This window comes from Vulpes lagopus, chromosome 18 (genome assembly GCF_018345385.1).
Source record: "Vulpes lagopus strain Blue_001 chromosome 18, ASM1834538v1, whole genome shotgun sequence".
NCBI classification, from domain to species: domain Eukaryota; kingdom Metazoa; phylum Chordata; class Mammalia; order Carnivora; family Canidae; genus Vulpes; species Vulpes lagopus.
Window position 1 is genome coordinate 20,927,154 of NC_054841.1, and position 14,370 is coordinate 20,941,523.

Sequence of the window (14,370 nt, forward strand, 5' to 3'; positions counted from 1 at the left end):
TGTTTCAGAGGGGCAGTCCAGAGCTGTGTATACTCTATGCTCTGCCCTATGACCTAAAGAGAGAAGACCTGGGGCTGAAAAGGCTGTGCTAGCCTTTTCTGTAGTGTTATTTGGAAACAAATTGGATTAAAAAAAAAAGCCCATTTTTTTCCACTTCAAACTGAAGGAAAACTGAGGCAAACACAATAACCATGCCACAGGGTTCAAACCACAGCATGTCAAAATGTAGTATTTACCAGGGGGTTTATAGGATGATGGGTGAATTATTTCTACTTAACTACTTAATGCTTATCTGTCTTGTCCAAATTTTCCTCAGGGTGCCTTATTTTTAATCAGAAAAACATCCTCTGCTTGCCAGTTGTTAGAAAAGCAACAGAACAGGGTGAGGACATGGGCAGGGCAGATGTGGGAGGCCGAGGCCAAAACGGGAACCAAGGCTCGTTATATAAGACAAAGAGGGGAAACAAGGTTAAGTTTTAAGATCAGGCCTCTCTGCAGATGGCTGGGTGTGAAGCGCTTCACATGTGCTGGCCTTCAGCGCGCAGACCAGGCCAGGGAGGGCTAAGCACGCTGCTCTGCTCGTTACTCCATCCCAGGGCCCGTGATGTAGCTGTCGTGGCATTAATGCGCTTCACCGTGGCTTCTTCATACTGTTTTCTGTGTCAGTAACCCTTCCATTATTATGCTTTTACTTTCTTCAAATTTGGGCAACACTAACTGCAATGTAGCCTTCAGTGGATGGCTTCTCTTGCAGAATAGATGGCTTATGGAGAATGTTTTCATTCCCTTCCATCAACTGTCCTCTAACTCAGCTAGATGTGCTGTATTCTCCATCTGAGCAGTAAATCTCACACAGAGGGGCAGGCTTTGTTAGAAACTGTCCCTTCGGGGACCCCTGGGTGGTTCAGTGGTTTAGCGCCTGCCTTCGGCCCAGGGCGTGATCCTGGAGTCCCAGGATCGAGTCCGCATCGAGTCCTGCATGGAGCCTGCTTCTCTCTCTGCCTGTCTCTCTCTCTCTCTGTGTGTCTCTCATGAATAAATAAATAAAATCTTAAAAAAAAGAAGAAACTGTCCCCTCGCTTAAATTTCCCAGAGACTTTGTTCTGAAGTCTGCTACAGTTAGTACTGATTTGATAAGAGATGCTTTTATTTTTTTATTTTTTCATTTAATTTAATTAATTTTTTGTATATTTTTTTATTGGAGTTTGATTTGCCAACATATAGCGTAACACCCAGTGCTCATCCTGCCAAGTGCCCCCCCTCAGTGCCCGTCACCCAGTCACCCGCACCTTCCACCCACCTCCCCTTCCACAACCCCTGGTTCATTTCCCAGAGTTAGGAGTCTCTCATGTTCAGTCACCTTCACTGATATTTCCCACTCATTTTCTCTCCTTTCCCCTTTAATCCCTTTCACTATTTTTATATTCTTTATCGATTCATCTTTCGATGGACACCGAGGCTCCTTCCACAGTTTGGCTATTGTGGACATTGCTGCTATAAACATTGAGGTGCAGGTGTCCCGGTGTTTCACTGCATCTGTTTCTTTGAGGTAAATCCCCAGTAGTGAAATTGCTGGGTTATAGGGTAGATCTATTTTTATTTTTATTTTTTTAAGATTATTTATTTATTTATTTATTTATTTATTTATTTATTTATTCATTCATTCATTCATGATAGACAGAGAGAGAGAGAGAGAGAGAGAGAGAGAGGCAGAGACACAGGAGGAGGGAGAAGCAGGCTCCATGCTGGGAGCCCGACGTGGGACTCGATTCTGGGACTCCAGGATTGTGCCTTGGGCCAAAGGCAGGCGCTAAACCGCTGAGCCACCCAGGGATCCCTAGATCTATTTCTAACTCTTTGAGGAGACTCCACACAGTTTTCCAGAGTGGCTGCACCAGTTCACATTCCCACCAACCCTGCAAAAGGGTCCCCCTTTCTCCACATCCTCTCCAACACTTGTTGTTTCCTGTCTTGTTAATTTTCCCCATTCTCACTGGTGTGAGGTGGGATCTCATTGCGGTTTTGATTTGTATTTCCCTGATGGCAAGTGATGCGGAGCATTTTCTCATGTGCTTGTTGGCCATGTCCATGTCTTCTTTGGTGAAATTTCTGTTCATGTCTTTTGCCCATTTCGTGATTGGATTGTTTGTTTTTCTGTTGTTGAGTTTAATAAGTTCTTTATAGATCTTGGATACTAGCCCTTTATCTGATACGTCATTTGCAAATATCTTCTCCCATTCTGTAGGTTGTCTTTTAGTTTTGTTGACTGTTTCTTTTGCTGTGCAGAATCTTTTTATCTTGATTAAGTCCCAATAGTTCATTTTTGCTTCTGTTTCTCTTGCCCTCAGAGATATATCTTGCAAGAAGTTGCTGTGGCCAAGTTCAAAAAGGGTGCTGCCTGTGTTCTCCTCTAGGATTTTGATGGAATCTTGTCTCATGTTTAGCTCTTTCATCCATTTTGAGTTTATCCTTGTGTGTGGTGTAAGAGAATGGTCTCGTTTCATTGCTATGCACGTGGCTATCCAATTTTCCCAGCACCATTTATTAAAGAGACTGTTCTTTTTCTAGTGGATAGTCTTTCCTGCTTTGTCGAATATTAGTTGACCATAGAGTTGAGGGCCCATTTCTGGGTTCTTTATTCTGTTCCATTGATCTATGTGTCTGTTTTTGTGCCCGTACCACACTGTCTTGATGATCACAGCTTTGTAGTACAACTTGAAATCCAGCATTGTGATGCCCCCGGCTCTGGTTTTCTTTTTCAATATTCCCCTGGCTATTTGGGGTCTTTTCTGATTCCATACAAATCTTAAGATGATTTGTTCCAACTCTCTGAAGAAGTCCATGGTATTTTGATAGGGATTGCACTGAATGTGTAAATTATCCTAGGTAGCACTGACATTTTCACAATATTAGTTCTTCCAATCCATGAGCATGGGATATTTTTCCATCTCTTTCTGTCTTCCTCAATTTCTTTCAGAAGTATTCTGTAGTTTTTAAGGTATAGATCATTTACCTCTTTGGTCAGCTTTATTCCTAGGTATTTTAAGCTTTTGGGTGCAATTGTAAATGGGATGGATTCCTTAATTTCTCTTTCTTCAGTTTCATTGTTATTGTATAGAAATGTAGGAGATGCTTTTAGTTGCTTTTCCACTTTGAAGAACTGGATGAGAGCCTGCCAGTGTGATGACACATTCGGCTGCAGTGCTATAGTGTACAGTGGTCCGCACGGGGGTTGCCTTTGACATTGGCTTTGTACCAGCGAGTGAAGTAACAATCCACAAGCGACGGCACAGTTGGTTCCGACCCTTACCCCCACCCCATCTGGGGTGGTTGGCCATGGTGACCACAGGTGCCACTACCCCTGCCCCCTCTTCTTTTTATTTTGATGTGATTTTCTCTTTTGTCTTTCCTAGCCATAATCTTTTTCTCCATTACACCCTAGGTATCTTTCTGGCCAGGTGGAGATTCAAATCTGTTATACAAAGAATGCCAAGGAACACAACTCCAGATCTTGCCATTCAAAAATCAGATTATACAACAAGAAAATAGCCTTGCAAGGCCAGTTCTCCAAATTCCTGTATCAGTAAGCAAACTTGGAGAATCTGTCCCAGTTGAATTTTTCAGGGATGTGGAGTAGGGACCGCTGTCCACCATTAAGGCTTAGCTGGCATCAGGAAGAAAGAAGATATAATTAGGAGCCACAAAAGAAAAGCCTGTCACCTTTTTGACCTCCAGAGGTTGAGGAAGGAGAATAGAGGAGCAGGAAATGAATGGCTAAGATGAGTGTCCTATTTCCCTTCTCTGGACTCAGGTTTGGAGGGGGAAGGTGGATTAGAGAGAACAAGAAGTCAAGGAGGGAATTGTTGACCTTTCTTGCAATTCAGCATCCCTCTGGGACAGTTCTCAATGCTAACCTGTAGTGGCTGGGCAGAGGTGGGGTGGGGGGTCCTGAGTCAGCTGTGCGGTCATAACAAAATATCAGAGACTGGGTGACTTAAACAACAGAACTCATTTTTTCTTGGTTCTGGAGGCCAAGTCCTGGTCAAGGTACTAGCCAATTTGGTTTCTGGTGAGGGCTCTCTTCCTGGCTGGCAGATGGCCATTTTCTCACTGTGTCCTCACATGGTAGAGAGAGAGAGGGAGGAAGAGAGAGGGAAAGAGAGAGACCTCACTGGTGTCTCTTCTTGTAAGGACACTAATCCAACTGGATCAGGGCTCTACCCTGATGACCTCATTTTGCCTTAATTACTTCCTTATTCCAAATACAGTTATACTGCGGGTTAGGTTTCAACATATAGATTTTTGAAGGGACACAATATGGTCCATAGCAGGGGGCCTTGGAATTTAGTTTCCCTGAGATATCCTGGGATCTTGTGGGGTCTGAGCAGACCCAACCACATGAGTTGCTGAGGAGCTGGCTGCAGAGCTTGCCAGAAGGAACCACGGTACCAGAGTGAGGTACCAGATCTGTCCTCTGTTTAAAATCCAGCCTGCATCATGGTGACCTGTTGGCACTTGGCAAATGTTTATTGAAAGAATCAACATCTTTTTGCAGGCGAGCGTCTCCAGTTCTCCGGCCTTCAGGAGTTACGGTCTCCTCAAACATTCACTAAATATCAGCCCAGCTCTGCAGAAAATCCATTTGAGTCTTTAGAAATTGCTGATATGTTTTAATAGATTTGTCCTGCAGCTGTTTGTTGTGTTTTTCTTTGAATGGCTCCATTGCTCCAGGCTTCTCTATGGTCACCTATGGTTACTTCTTAGCTTCTTCCGGTGGCTGTTCCTTGCCTATGCCATTTTACTTCAAACATCTCTGTGAAGCTAAGGCTGGCTCCAGAACATCATAGACTCCAAACTCAGGCTTGGTCTTGTTTCTGCCCCAGAAGCACATGGAGCCATGGCCTCAGATGGCCATCACGGTGTTTTCTAGTTTATCCAGGCAGGCTTGCTCACCAACATTCAGCTAGGAGAACATGACCATTTTTGGGAGCTTGGTGATAATCTTCCATCTTCCTTGTGGCCCATGGGGTCTCACAACACAGCTAGGGTGCTTATATGGAACCCCAGGGGCTTCTGAGAAGTTATTGGTTTAGAGAGGAGGATGGGTGGGAGAAGATAGGAAGAGAGTGAAGATGAAAAGCAACACAAATACGATAGCCTGACTCTACTCTAGCTAGAATATATATCCACACCACCTAGACAGCCTGCTTAAATACAGATTTCTGGGCCTCACTCCAGAGTTTTTGACTCAGTAGGTTTGGGGTGGGGACCAAGAATTCTCATTTCTAACAAGTTCCCAGGTGATGCTGCTGCTGCTAGTCAGGGTACCACACTTTGAGGACCACTGACCTCATCCCAAACTCACTCGGACACAGTGCACCCCATTTGGATATGGTGTTTTGCTCTTCACAATGGGTAGGCAGATCTACTCCTTCCAAATATCCTTGCAGCCAAGAGCCAAGTCCATCTGTTTGTTCAAACAGTAGCAAGATGTCTAACAAATCCCCAAAGAAGCTAATGAGCAACTTGGATCCGACTCTTTATTGTCTGTCAGAGAAAAGGCATCCATGCTTGGTAATGAGCCCTTGGTTGCTTTGCTGGGCTTTAAGGCCAGAATAAAGCACCTTGTCATCTAGCTGGTAAAGGCCCCACTTGACAATATTGGCCCAGAAAGCCTAACAACATCACACTTTCCTAAATAGCACCTACTTAACACTCCATTAAACTGGAGAAGCAGTGGATGGTTTCTACTTTCACAAACCCATTTATTTCCATCTTGGTGGTGTGGAGGGCAGGACAGGGTGTGTGCCCCACATTGCACAGAGACATGATGGCTACTGCTCCCATTCACCCATTCCATCAGCAGTTAGCAGCTGCCCACATAGTCTGACCCTGAACTATGTGGGAGCATGTTCCATGTGAGCAGGCGGCAATGATGAGGTGCATTCAGGATCTGCTAACAGGATCTACTAGGCCTGGGTGCATAGTGAGCCCTCAAGAAATGTCAGGCTTAATTATTACGGGTGTGATTAAGAAAAGAGTGCCCCAATCACGGTCTGGTGTAGAACTCTCTTGCTTGATGCAATGCACAGCCTCCTTGTGGGAGGAAATTAGCATTCCTGATAAATGCTTAAGCAATTTTCTGATAAACTTTAACAAGATTAAAACCTCTTTGGGGAAATCAGCTACCCACACATTCAGCTGATTATTAGACATTCTTTGTCTTGTATTCAGTTTAATAGTGATTATCCAACCATTCTCTTTTCCTGCAAAATGTCCTTAACAAAAGAGAACTGTGACTTGGCTCTGTGGTAAGATTGAAATAAAACTTTGACACCTGCTTATAACTAATTTATCTGAGAAATTTAAAACAGTCATGGAGAAAGGACATAGGAATAGAAGCTATCATTTACTGAGCGCTTACTGCTTGCCAGATGTTATGTGAGAGGTTTTGTATAGTTTGGCTCACTTTCTCTTCATAATGAGTTGGCTTATAAAGCTCTGTTTTACTTGTAAGATGCTCAGAGAGGTAAGCGATTTGCCCAGGATCACCCAGCCAGTAAATGGCAGAGCTGGGTTTTGACACCAGGTCTAAGTCTGTAGCTGGAGTTAGCAAGAGCTACACTTTTCTGCCTCTGTCAAAGGAATTATAGTGGAAGAGGAAGAGTGGGAATCTTGGAGAGAGGGATGCTATAGAACCATAGGACAGCAGAAGAGGGAGAGAGCCCTCCCATGGAAGGGCATGGGCTGCGGGGGGAGGGGGGGGCGGAGGTGACTCAGCCCAGAAGAGGAAGTAGGGGAGGGATATTGGAGGCAGTGAGAAGGGCAATGAGGACTTTCAACAGAGATGTGACCTGTAGTCATCTAGAGTGGTAGACCCTACCTGCTGCTAGTTGGGTTTTTAGGACTCTAGATCTCAGTTTCATCACTTGTTAGCTGTGTGACCTTGGTGCATAGCTATGTGGAGTGAAGGTTTCCTCTTTTGAAAACTGATGAGGAATAATAGCATCTCTACCACAGGATTGTGGTGAGGATAAATGGGGAAAGCCTTGAAAAGTAACTAGGACATGCCTGGTATCTTCTGAGGTGCCATAAAAAGCTGGGGTGTTCCTGTTTTATTTAATTAATTTATAGTTGACACACAACTGTATAGTTGACACACAATGTCACAGTGGCTGCAGATGTACAGCATGGTGGTTGCACAAGCCTATACGGTACGTTCTGCTCACGGCAAGTGTAGCTCCCAGCTGTGAAGTGTTCCTGTTGGAGTGCATAACTGAACGTATGGTGGCATTTTGTCACCCTTTATTTTCTCAGGAAAGCTGTGAGAAAAATCTTAAACATATTTGAGTATAATTTCAGGCTATAAGAAAAGTTGCAAAAACAGTGCAAAGAATTCTTGAACATCCTTCACCAAGACTATACACACATATATATTTCCTCCTGAACTGTTTGCATATCAGATGCAGACCTGGTGGCCTTTTACCCCTAAACACTTGCATGTGTATTCCCTAAAAGCAAGGACATGCTCTTATGTAGTCACAGAACAAGGATCAAAAGCATGAAATTGGCAGTGATATGATGCTATTATCGGAAGACCATATTCAGATTTTGTCAATTGCCCCATGACATCCTGTACAGCAAAACAAAGGAATCTTGGATCATACCTTGCATTCACTTGTCCTGTCTCTTTAGTTGGCTTGAGTTGGTAACAGCTCCCTAGTTTTAATTGTCTTTCATGACCTTGACATTTTTGAAGAGTACAAGCCAGTCAGTCTCTTTAGGTTTGCCTGGTGTTTCATCACAATTAGATTCAGGTTAAGTGTTTTGGGGCAGGAGAGTACATCTCAGTTTATCACATCACTTTGAACATTTTTGTTCACAACTTAAAAATGAGGTGCCTTCATAGGAAGAGGTGGGAGCACTGGACTGCCTGCAGAGAATCCCCTGAGGCACTCGACAAACATGCGGACATCTCCAGGACCCCTGGGTGCATGGGGCAGGAACCTACCTGATTAACCAGCATTTTAGGTGACCAGTTACCTATGTTCCCTCAAGTCTACACTCTAAGACATGGCCAGCAGATGGCAGTGCAGTCTGCACTTTGAATGCAGCTTCTAGGCTTCTGGAAAGATCTCACTGTGCTGGGTTTCCTGTGAATACAAGGCTAACATCCATCAGGAGAGCTTGGTTCCTTAAACTGCCTGCCTCCTGCTCTCCCATCTTGTTCCTTCAGAGGGACCTCTGTTGATGCCTCAAGACCTCAAAGTGGCCGGAATTCACTTAGAGGCCCCTCAGCCAGAGAAGATCCCCACTTCTGAGTGAGAGACCCCTCTTCTGAAAAACTAGCCAGGAACTGTTAAAACAATAGTAGGAATACTACCCATGTCTAGCATTTACTGAGAGCTTACCGTGTCCTAGACACTGGCAAGCATGACTCATTCATTTTTTCCTGTATGCTCACAACAAACCCTGAAGGATTAGTACAGAGGAAGTAACCTGCCCAAAGTCACATAGTAAGCCACTGTTACCACCTTTCCATCTTGGCTGGAACTTGTGTTTGAGTTAGAAGAGGGGATGGGGAGCAATGTCTGCACCATAAGTATATGCCGTGAGAGCCCTGGGAGTGTCCTGAGAAAGGAGGGGATGTTCCTCCCTGCCTGTGGGGGCCAGTGTGATTGGGCCTGGAGCTGCCCAGGACACACCCTGGGTCAGCGCCCCCATGTGAAGGAGACTCAAAGGGATTGCTATCTAGCAGACTCTGGGGGGCTGGAAGGGATGGGAGCCTCTCAAAGACTGGGGAGACATTGTGGGGCAGTTGGTTTCTCTGATACCCTTAATAGCGCAAATCATACTTGTTAACATTTGTTTCTACATATTTAATCCTTTTTCTAACAGATTGCATTGAGGAGATTTTCAAGAGATGGGTTCCATGGTATCTGAGAGGGTGATGTGAAATGAGCTTGGAGATGTGGACAGGTGAGAATTTTTACCTCTGGGTATGGTCTTGAGAAGTGTCCTAGAAAACAGAAAAGTTCGGGGCTCTGGAAAGAATCCTTATCAGTATATATTGCTATTGAAGCAGACACTGCCAGTTGCCTATGCAAGACCTCAGCTCCTCTTCTTTCTTATTAGCAGAACCCCAGATTAGCTGAAGTGGCCACCTACCCAGCTAAAGAGTACTGGCAATTAGTCTTGGCCAATGAGACGTGAACCAATAATGCTGGGTGGGTGTATTAGTCTGGCTTCAATCAGGAGAGAAAAACCACATGGTAATTTGAATAGGGAGAGTTTAATATAAAGAATTATTAACCAAAACAGGGGATTGCAGTAATGAGGGATTGGCTAATAAGAAGTAAAGAGGACACAGGATAAGGAGCAGCCACTACTCTTAGAGCTGAGCTACAGCTCCTCCCTCCCCCATTCTTTCCCTGCAGAGCTGAGGTCTAGACTTTGCTGGAGATGGCAAGGTTGTGGCTCATTGCATGGCAGAGACATCATTGTAGCCTGTGCTGGGGGAACTTACCAGAAAACTGCCCTCTTATGGTACCAAGGAAAGTTATTCACAGGAGGTATCTCAGTAAAGGCACTGGGATACAAAATCACCAGAGGTGGGGATGTTGGGGGAAGCCGCTGGTGTGGCAGTGCTGCTGGCTGTCACCCACCACAGGCTCCAGGGGCTGGAGGCGCAGCCCATGCGGAATGGAGGAGGCTGCAGAATGAGGCTGCACCCAAACCAGGAAAGGGGGGGAGGGTGCTGTTGGAAATTTTTTGTAAAAGGGATTAGGTCTGTTTGGCTTGTCCCTTTTATACTTTGATTTTCTCTCTCTTTCTGTATACTGGATCCAGAATGAGAGGACTTGGAGCAGAACTCCAGCTGATGGGTAATGTGAATGAGAAATAAACCATTGTGGGGATAAGCCACTCAGATCTTGAGGCTGTTTGTTCTGCAGCATACCTGGTGAAATCTGACCAATACATGAAGAATGTTTTATATAATAATTGCCAGTTAAAGTAAGTAGAAGTTTTCTCTGTTTCTTAAATGACTGTGAGGAGGTAAGAACATGGCTAAAGAAAGAACTAGCAAGATCTTATTCAAGGGAAAAGGGAAAGAGTCCTACAAACATTTCCTGGGCATCAGAAATACTGATACTTCAGATTTGTTTCAGGGTCAGGAGAAGGAATACAAATAACAAAATGGAAAGAAGAAAAAGAAAGGGAAAAGGTCAAGGGGAAAGCAAAGAAAGTTTGAGAACACTGTGTTTATATACCACTCAACAGATTCCCTGATGCTGCCTAGGAAAATAAAAGGAATATTATTAAACCAGTAATGCCTGGTTGTTGCTTACCTAAAGACCACATTAAGTCGCCTGTGTGAGACACCATTCAGAGCATCTCCCCATCCACGAGACATGATTTGAAGCCACTGTTTTCTCTCTCAACAGCATCTTAGCATGCCTCATCTGTCCTCATCAGCAGGCACATGGGCTTCCCATTGAATTCCAGTTTTAGAATGACCTTTGAGGTGTCCCCAGGGATCCACAAAGTTAATAGCTTTTATTTTGAGTCAGACACTTCAACACATAGTCTCTCAATTTAGTGAGGATCCAGCTCCTGGCTTTCATAGAATATGGCAACAGGCAGAAACAATTGGCTCAGATGGGTGTGAGGAGGAAGAGGGCTGTGTGGAGGCCCCTGGTGACCCCCAGCAGCAGCAGCAGCAGCAGCAGCAACAGCAGCGGCAGCAGCAGCAACAGCAGAGACAAATGGTGGAGCCAGTCACAGACGAACACGCCATCAATCATGAATTTAGCAGATTTGAGCATATTGAAAAGAGTGTCTTCCAGATACAGGGATATAAGGGACATCTTGAGAGCCTCTGCCTATCTCTCAGATCATATGTTGGTCTAGTTTCCCGAAAGTAAGTGAGAGGATCTGGAAAGGTCTGGCCAACGTCTTTCCTTGGAAAGATAAGGACTCAGAGCAGAGGTAGGATGAGTTAGGGAAGATCATGCCTCACGCCTGTCTTCAAGCCCCAGGGTGGTGGGAATCTGAGCTGTACGGAGGACCCAGTGACCTTACCACCCCTCTGTTTTCTGGGCTCCTCATCCAGACCAACAACCTGAGGGCAAGATGAAGAGAGGACAGGTGGGAATGATACTTTGACATCACTCTTGCATGATGCCAGCTAATCAGAGATAAAGAAATTAAATCTCACTGAAACAAGGTGGCTCAAAGTCTTTACCATGAGCCCCAGGTCACAAAAGAATGCAAAGAATCTGCATCAAAGAACTAATCAGGCTGACATTAGTGATGGTACTGCATGGTGTATCCTGCAAACGGAGAATATACCTTCTGTTGAAACACCAACCAGAGCTTTTATAAAAAATTGCATGTGGTTTTTATAAAAATTGACCATGGCTATAAAGGAAATACCAATACCTCTCCCCAAAATAGATATGGAGATCTCTTTGGCCACCAAATAATAAAATGAGAAATTAAAACAAGAGAAGAAATGAGACCAAAACCCCCTCCTCAAAATTTAAAATTCCAATCTAGAATAAAAGGAAGTAAAAACTGCAAGCTAAACCAGATTGAAGGAAGAAGGAAAACACTATGCATCAGAAGCAACGAGATAAAGCTAAACCCATATTGATCAGAAAATGCAGTCCTAAACGTTGAAATTTCTGAAAAAGAAGAACAAGGAAAATGGAATCAACCATTCCACACAGGAAGATAAAAAATGAGCAACAAAATCAATCCAGGGGAAGAAGGACAGAATGAAGACAAGTAGAAATTAATGAATCAGAAAACACAACAAAGGTAGAATTGATAAATGGAGGAGCTGATTCATTGCGGGGAAAGGACCCCATACAGGAAAACAGATAAGCCGCTAAGCCGCTAGCTAGCCTAATCAGAGGGCAAAACGCAGACGGAGAAGGCACAATCAGGAAAGAGAAATGACAGATAAGCATGATGAGAGCATTTTAATATGCATTTTTAATTACATAAATAATGCACGGATACACATGCTTTAGAAACAAGAGGCAAATCATAAGAAAAGATAGAGTAAAAGGTGAAAGCCCTCTAAATTTGTTTGCTGGGACTACCTAACAAAATACCACAGGCTGGGGGCGAGTGGGGAGGCGGACGTAAGCAACAGAAATGTATTGTCTTATGGTTTGGGAAGCTGGAAGTCTGAGATCCAGGTGCCTACAGGGTAGGTTTCCTTTGAGGCTTCTCTCCTGGGGGTACAGGCGTCAGCCTCTAGCTGTCTTTCACGTGGTCCTGCTGTGTGTGTGCCCCTGGTGTCTGTGTGTGTCCAGATCTCCTCTTCTTGTAGGGACACCAGCCAGCATGGATGAGGGCCCACCCTAATAGCCTCATTTTAATTTAATCACTCCATTAAAGGCCCGATGTGCAAGCACAGTACCATTCTGAGGTACTGGGGTTAGGGCTTTCACATGGATTTGCTTGGGGACACAATTCAGCCTGTAACACTCCCTTTCACCTTCTCCCTCAGAAACCCCCTCTTTCCCCAGAAGTGTCTTGACTAACGAGGCCTCCCGTGACATTTGAGGGGCCCAGGACAAAGATCAGACTGAGGCTCACATGCCAGGTGTCTACATATTTTCTGTGAAGCCAGATGACACATCCTTAAATAAAAATGTGACCTGGAAAACCAGGTTTGAATTTAGAATTCCTGGAGTCTCAAGAGTTCCTTGCCAGGATGTAGCAGCAGGGCCACCCTTCTGCTCCCATACCTGATTCTGTCCGCACCATGAGGGCCCCACGCACACCTGTATGTATGGGGTCTCCAACCTACACACCCAAGCTCGTTCCCCACCTCAGACAGTGCTCCTTGGTTACTGGTTGGACCTTGCAGGGGTCATATCATCCTCAGGAGGATGTACGTGGGTGAGGTTCCCACACACCCTGGAAAAAATTCCAGGGTCCCAGGAATAGGAGCCTGGTCTAGAAGGAAGGCTCAGGCTTTAGAAGAGCAAGTCCCCTGTGGGGTGTGGTGCATCTGGAGGGGGCTAGAGTAAGCCCCTTGGAAGTACAAGCCTAAGGCAGAGGCATCTCTTGGTTGGGACTAAGGGTAATATAAAACTGCTACCATCAGATATTAGTGGGTATCTCCTCAGACCATTTTACATCCATTATATATATATAAATGAGACTCTAATTCCAAAATAAAAGTTTGTATTAAAAAACAGATTTTCCATTTTTCTGAGACTTGCGTCCCTCCCCTATTATGTCATAGATTTTTCCATGTCAGCATATATAGATCTACTTTATTCTCTTTAATTGTTGCATTTAACACAATGCAATATTAATCTCTTGAAAATTAGGATGATTTCAAACCAATATAAGTTTAAAAATACAAATTACCAAAATCAATTTAAGAATAAATAGAACAGGGGCGCCTGGATGTTTCAGATGGTTAAACATCTGCCTTTGGCTCAGGTCATGCTCTCCAGGTCCTGGGATCAAGCCCCATGTTGGGCTCCCTGCTCAGTGACATCTGCTTCTCCCTCTCCCTTTGCTTGTGCTGTCTCTCTCTCAAATGAATAAATAAATAAATAAATAAAAGAATAAATAGAACAGCTAAACAGACTAGTAACTATGGAAGTAGCTAAGGAAGTCCAAATGAACTTCATAGTTTGTCACAAATCTACAAGTAACAGGTAATCTCCCTGCCAAAAGTCAAACTCTTCCAGAGCATAAAGAAATAAGGTAAACTACCCAGTTATTCTTATGAAGGGCACCAATATTGCTGTAGATTGAATTGTGTCCTCCCCTCCAAAGTCATATGTTGAAGCCCTAACTCCCAGTGTGATGCTGTTGGAAGGTTGGGCCTTTGGGGGGTGATTAGGTGTGGAAGAGGTGTTGAAGGTAGAGCCCTCTTACACAAGAGAGATCGAGACAGCAAGAGGGTCGCCTGGGTGGCTCAGTCCATTAGGTTTTTGCCTTTGGCTCAGGTTGCGATCCCAGAGTCCTGGGATGGAGCCCTGTGATCCATCCCTATGCTGGGCTGCCCACTCAGCGGGAAATCTGCCTCTCCTTCTGTGCCACCCCTCCCCCCAGCTCATGCTCTCTCTCTCAAATAAATAAATAAATAAATAAAATCTAAAAAAAAAAAAAAGACAGCAAGAAAATAGCTATTTAATAAGTGGGGATTTGGACCCTCCGAACTGAATTGGCCATTACCTTGATTTGGACTTCTCAGCCTCCAGAGCTGTGAGACATAAATTTCTGTTGTGTACACCCCCCAGTTTATGGTATTTTGTTATAACTCCCTAAGCCAACCAAGACAGAGCAGCAAAAAGAAATCACAGGCTAATTTCATCTATGAATATTGAAGCA

General features: G+C 44.4%; 1 pseudogene; it reads right to left on the reverse strand.

Moving 5' to 3' along the window:
• Nucleotides 1–518: 518 nt before the first annotated feature.
• Nucleotides 519–12,783, reverse strand: LOC121477836 (annotated as a pseudogene).
• Nucleotides 12,784–14,370: the final 1,587 nt, after the last annotated feature.